Source organism: Meleagris gallopavo, chromosome 1, assembly GCF_000146605.3.
Source record: "Meleagris gallopavo isolate NT-WF06-2002-E0010 breed Aviagen turkey brand Nicholas breeding stock chromosome 1, Turkey_5.1, whole genome shotgun sequence".
Classification (NCBI taxonomy): Eukaryota; Metazoa; Chordata; class Aves; order Galliformes; family Phasianidae; genus Meleagris; species Meleagris gallopavo.
In genome coordinates, this window is record NC_015011.2 from 116,888,045 (window position 1) to 116,893,840 (window position 5,796).

Consider the following 5,796-nt stretch of genomic DNA (forward strand, 5'->3'; position numbering starts at 1 on the left):
TTTTGAAGCCAGTAGAGATTGCTAAAATGGATGCAACAGGTAAAAAAAAAACCCACATTTGTGCACCAGTGTTTGCCCAGTTATGGAATCCTTTTTCTGAAATGCAGTGACAGAGGCCCTACTCTCTACAGGGAGATCTGACAGATTAGATAAGATACACAGGCTGAAGGGAACAGTCTCACACAGAGGGTGGTGACACACTGGGTCAGGTTTCCTGAGGAGGTTATGGATGCCCCATCCCTGGAAGCATTCAAGGCCAGGCTGGATGTGGCTCTGGGCAGCCTGGTCTGGTGGCTGGTGACCCTGCACATAGCAGGGGGTTGAAGCTGGATGATCATTGTGGTCTTTTCAACCCAGGTCATTCTGTGATTCTATGATTCTATGTAAAAGTCAGGATAAAGGCCTCTAATTGTATGCAACAACCTGCAGTAGAGGTGCATTTTAGCCTGCATCACCTGTTTTTCCATACACACCCATAGCCAGCTGAAATACCAAACATAACAGTATTTTTAACCACAGACTCACAGTTCATCTTCTCTGACTGCATCCATCTATGTTAACTGATCTGTAAATATCTCACCTACAGGTGCCACAGCCTGAAATTCACCTCAGGAATTAAAGTTGAAAACAACATATTCCTCACAGACAGCAAAGAAATATCTTGTAGGAAGACCTTTATCCTTGTGTTATTTTAGATTGTTCACATAAGATTCGTTAGCACTCTTTTAGGACCATCTGTATATCTTACAGCTTTGTCATCTGTGAATAAAGCGGTCATCTTGTAATGCTAAATGAAGCCTTGAAGTCAAACATGCTTGTTTAACATGTGTGCGTACACACAAAATCTTTCATATCTGATTCTTTATATTCAAAATATTGTTAATTTTTCCTAAACAGAGGCATTTGTACAGTACAATTAAGTAAACAGCACGTGGTAACAGCCTATGCTGAAGTAACTGTTAGAAGATAGTAACAAAATGGGAAAAGCAGGTGCTAGAAACAAGAGGCTTAGATTTGATGCAAACACCTGGAAGTTGTTTCATCACCTTCACTGTTTATGTATCATATTAGGTCAGTTTTACCCTAGAATGTTAATGACAAAAATACACTGAGAAACAAACCTACAAAAAAACCCTACCCCCAAAACTCTACTTCTTTAGTATTTGCTTGTAATTGATAGAGGTTGTAGTAAATTTGTAGGAGAAGGAAGATAGTAACCAGACAGATACTTCCTTTCAGAAAGGCATAATAAGGAAAAAGAGGGTCTTGTAAGTTTCTGACTTAGAAAATAACCTGAGGTAAGGATGTGGTACCGTAATTTTGACCAATGATGAAGTTCACGTCTTAGCAAAATAGCTGATCTTATAAAGACATGTCGATGACTAAGAAAACTAGAACTTAGTAGTCTAATGAATTTACTTCTTTAGTTCCTACTTTTGCTTCTGTGTCTGAGCACGTTACTGTTTACTAAAACAAAATTTATCTCCCTTTTCTTGGATGCTTACAATCAAATACGTAGACTTGTTAGGGCACTGCTCTAATCTTTAGAGGAAAAAAGAGGCAGGAAACTATCTCAAATTAAATGTTGGCTACTGCAGAGTCTACATCTTATTGAAAACCATAAAAAAATCTAACTTGAAAAACAAGTGTGTTGAGTTAAGCAGGGCAACACATTCATACCAATTACAGGGATGAGTGAAGATTTAATTTTTTTAAGGTCTGCAAACAAGGACCCTAGAGAGTCAAATTATATCACAGGATGTAAGAATGTAAGGCACCTCACAGAACAAGAGAACAATTTCAGGAAGTTTTAGGAAACTCAGATAAGAGATAATTGCTTAAGTAAATGCAACCATAAATTATAGCAGCTATTATACTCTGCTTTTTGAAAGCCCTCTCCTGGATATAGGCCAGAGTGCTGTATTTGAACCCTTATGATGGGATTTCCTTTGATCCAAACAGGTAAGCAATCTTCTGGAGAGAGATTGTTCACCTGTTTACTGTGAAAAGGAGACCTGATGCCCGATGGCCCAAAAATCCTGATTGTCCTTCTGGAACACACTGCTTTTGGTAACACATTCACCAGTCGAGTTTTAATCCTGACATACTCACAGATTCTTTTGATAACACCAAGAAATACCCATAGAAACCACTGAGGGACCATTCCTTACCTTCACCTCTTCACCAATATCCTTGCTGATGCATCCTACTTTAGCCCAGGGTCCTGCCTCTCACCCATATATCCTGGTTTTGTGGCTTTGGCTTTTTTTTTTTCTCCTAACTCCCAAAATGTAAAGTCCTAACACAGTTCCTTTCCATATTTTTCTACAGATATTTGACCACAGAACAAAATTCCCCAAAATCCCAACTAGTATCTCCTCCCTCCCCAAACCAAATGCAGAAAAAGATTATATGAACATTGATTTGTGAATCCCAGCACAGTTTTGTCCCTGAACCCATCACATGACAGGGCAAAATGGGGTTAAGCTTTTCCTTAACATCTTGTTCATCTCCCAGAACTGCTATATCCTGTAAGCAGTGTGTTTTGTTGTTTGAAAATAGTCCCTGAGAGAAACCTTTTTATAACTTCCATCAGATGATATTCCCTACTCCCTCTGAGTCCACAGTCATCCTTTGATCCCATGGTTTGCTCATCATCAGGTGATCCCAATCCCACATCAGATGATCATTATCTGGAACAGCAAAAAATGGGCTCTCTTGGCTCGTTTACTTTGTTTCTCCTGCCTGTCACGTAGTCCAGACACAGCTCTTCAGATATCAGGAGGGCTTGCCAGCATTAATCTTCCTTTATGACTTAAATCATAACACTTGATAGCTGCACCAGCTAGTTAAAATATCTTAACCTCTCCCAGCTGGTGACTTGCATACACAGCTACAGGACAGGACCTGCGGTCCACAAGCAAAAAGAACATAACAGAAAATATGTATTCCTTGTATGTCAAGCATAGCCCTGGTAAGCCCATGGGAGCTCAGATAACCAGTGCTACAAGTGGCTCAGGGTTCTGTGGCTGCAGCTTCAGCATAGCCCTCTCAAAGTTTTTATCTATGATAATTTTTCTCCAGTTCTTTCTGTTCTGTTCTGTTTTTCTTCTGTTCCAGTTTGTATTTCCTAATAATTACAAAACGAGTAATGCTGTTTTCCCAACTCCGCCAAGTCACATCTTGTCTACCATCTACGATTTTATCATTTCCCATGTTATGTAGGTGATTTCAGTGACAGGCTAGCCCCTGGACAGCAAAGAACCCCTCTGAGTAGGCAGATTTGCTATCTTTCATCACTGACTCAGTATCCAGTAGACAGCAGTCTCCATTATTTTGATCTAGATTAACAGTTACAGCTGAAATAAGGAAAAAGTGAAATCAGATCAATGAAATCTTAATTAATATAAATATAAAAAAATAAGAAAAAAAAAAGGAAAAAAAAGGTCAGAGAGAGCAAGTTTTTTGACAGCTTTTATTCCATTAAAAGCTATGTAAATAAGGGGCAAACATGCACCGGTTGGTAATTTGTAACCCAAGCTTTGCATAATATGAAGGAAATACTATTCTTTCTGATCAAAATGTTTATAAGGAAGGAAGTCCTGCACGGAGAAGAATGGATGACAAATTGGTTAAAATAGAAATTATTAGTTCATCCACAGTTAGCATAAAGAGGTGGTAAAATGCATGAAAAAAATAGCGTAAAAGACCAGACAGTGGAAAAGATGTTTCACCTGCAACAGAGACCAGTAATACTTAGTTTACTTTATATATGTGTTGTGAAATACTGTTTGTTATACAGATGTTTTCTTTTCTGAGTGATGATGCCTCAACATACAATCTGAGAAGTCCTGGTAAATAATAATGTGATGGGTCTTTTTTTATCTTATGTGTGTTATGTTTTGGACTCCTTATTTTAAAGGCTGTTGCCATCAAGGCCAAAGACAGATTTACTGCTGACTTTAAAGGAGACAGAATGTTAGTCTTTGCCTGCTGTCCTACAGACAGGACTAGATTTAGTTCTGTTACTTGGCCATTTGACACTTAGGCAGAAGTACATGTAACTCCATTTAAAACAAAACAAAACAAAACAAAATGCTCAAGTACATGTTGATAAATCATACTGACTGCACTTACATCACACACGCCGGTGTAGCTCTGTGACGAATGTTAGTGTATGTTCACTTGATGAAGTTTCTGTTGTTAGCAGAAGTTACCATCTTGCCTATTAGACTTCTGGTTGCAAGTGCAATGCTAATTCCAAGTAGGAAAAAGTTGGTCTCTTCCTTAAAAGGATCTCCAGACTAAATAAAGCTGCCAGTCTAAAAGGCTGAAGTGGTGATGCAGAAAGACTTTTCCACATTGGGCTCTCCTGTGAACCCAGTCAATTAGCTCATTATTGCAGAGATTTTTGGATGTTCACAGTGCAGATGCCTATATTGGACCTTGTCTCAGTGGCCTTACCATTCAACAGAGCCATTTTTAAGATGCAATTCATCTCACCCTACTGAAGATGCCCAGAACAGATCAAATTGTGCTTTCTTTCTCTCCATTGACTGAACAGTTCAGGTGAATGCCTGTGTGGCATTCCACATCCTGACAGTGCTCTGCACAGATTAAATTGATTTCCTTCTATTCAGAGATGCTTTTAACATGAAGTCAGCATTGCTGTGTGAGGGGCTACAGCAATGATTGCTCTTCAAAACTTTTCTCCTTAGCAGAAAGTTTTGCACAAACTTCTTCATTCATTTTATAAGAAACAGCTTATGCTTAGGAAAAAGAGATGACTTTTCCAAGGGAAAAACAATACGACAAGAAAATACTGATCCGCTCAGCAGGCTGTGATCTGTCTGTTGGCTGCTAGACCACATCTGAGTTTATGAAAGGCAGCACAGAAAGAAGTTGGAAGGACTTTGTGGTTATTCACAGGCAGGTCCTCTAAGATGTTGCCAGGTAGCATCTAATTATAAATGGGTTTTTAAATGCAATGTAATTAAATCAAAAGATAGAGTCAGCAATATGATCGAAAGTGAATGATCTATATCTCACCTAAATAGTTTCACAATTAAAGTTACAATGAATAGACCAGATTTGGAGAAATAGAAATGTACTTAATCTTCCAAAATGTACGTTACAAGATACTAAACCTATTGAAAGTAAAAGATTAATGTAGAAGGTCTTTTTTAGTCTGATATCAAAACTTCATCAGAACCCCATAAAGCAATAGTTTGCATAACCACAGAAAAATGACTTCTGGAATTAACATAAAAATATTCAGCCTAAAGCAGCTTGTTGCCTTCAATAGCAGAAAGCTTACATGGCCTTGCAACCTGAAAGCTGTCAAATAACATGTATTTGATTGTGGAGTTTGGACCCCACTGTTCCTAGCTCAGACATTTAATAGAACGTCTCAGTTGACAATTTAAAAGAATGATCCTCTCTTCTGAATAGAGCAGTAGGCTGAGTCAGGACATCAATGCTTAATTTTTAAACTGGTATAGATTATTCTACCTTGGATAAGTTAGAGTCTACCTGAAATGTGGTAGAAACTACTTTCTTCCTCTACCAGTCTGTGAACCCGTGAGAAACCATGAACTGTTTCAGCTGTGAATTTTTAAAAAATACAAATTCAACAGCTAATTATAAATTTCACTTGGGATGATTGTATTTGATAGTCCGCCTGAATTTTCCTTAATGCTTCTTTATTACTTACCTTACATTATCTGAACAATTCCTCAGACTTTCTTTATTATATTCTCCTGTCAGCCACTATCTTAAAAATTTCCTTTTTTTAGT

The 5,796-nt window shown here is 38.1% G+C and overlaps 1 long non-coding RNA gene across 1 annotated transcript; it reads right to left on the bottom strand.

Annotated features, from left to right (window-relative positions):
* Positions 1-3,651: 3,651 nt before the first annotated feature.
* LOC109370653 lies at positions 3,652-5,793 on the bottom strand. The gene is made up of 2 exons (XR_002120962.1): positions 5,714-5,793; positions 3,652-4,960 (listed from the first exon to the last, which is right to left on the bottom strand). It is a non-coding gene; the product is annotated as an uncharacterized LOC109370653 (long non-coding RNA).
* Between the last annotated feature and the right edge of the window lie 3 nt (positions 5,794-5,796).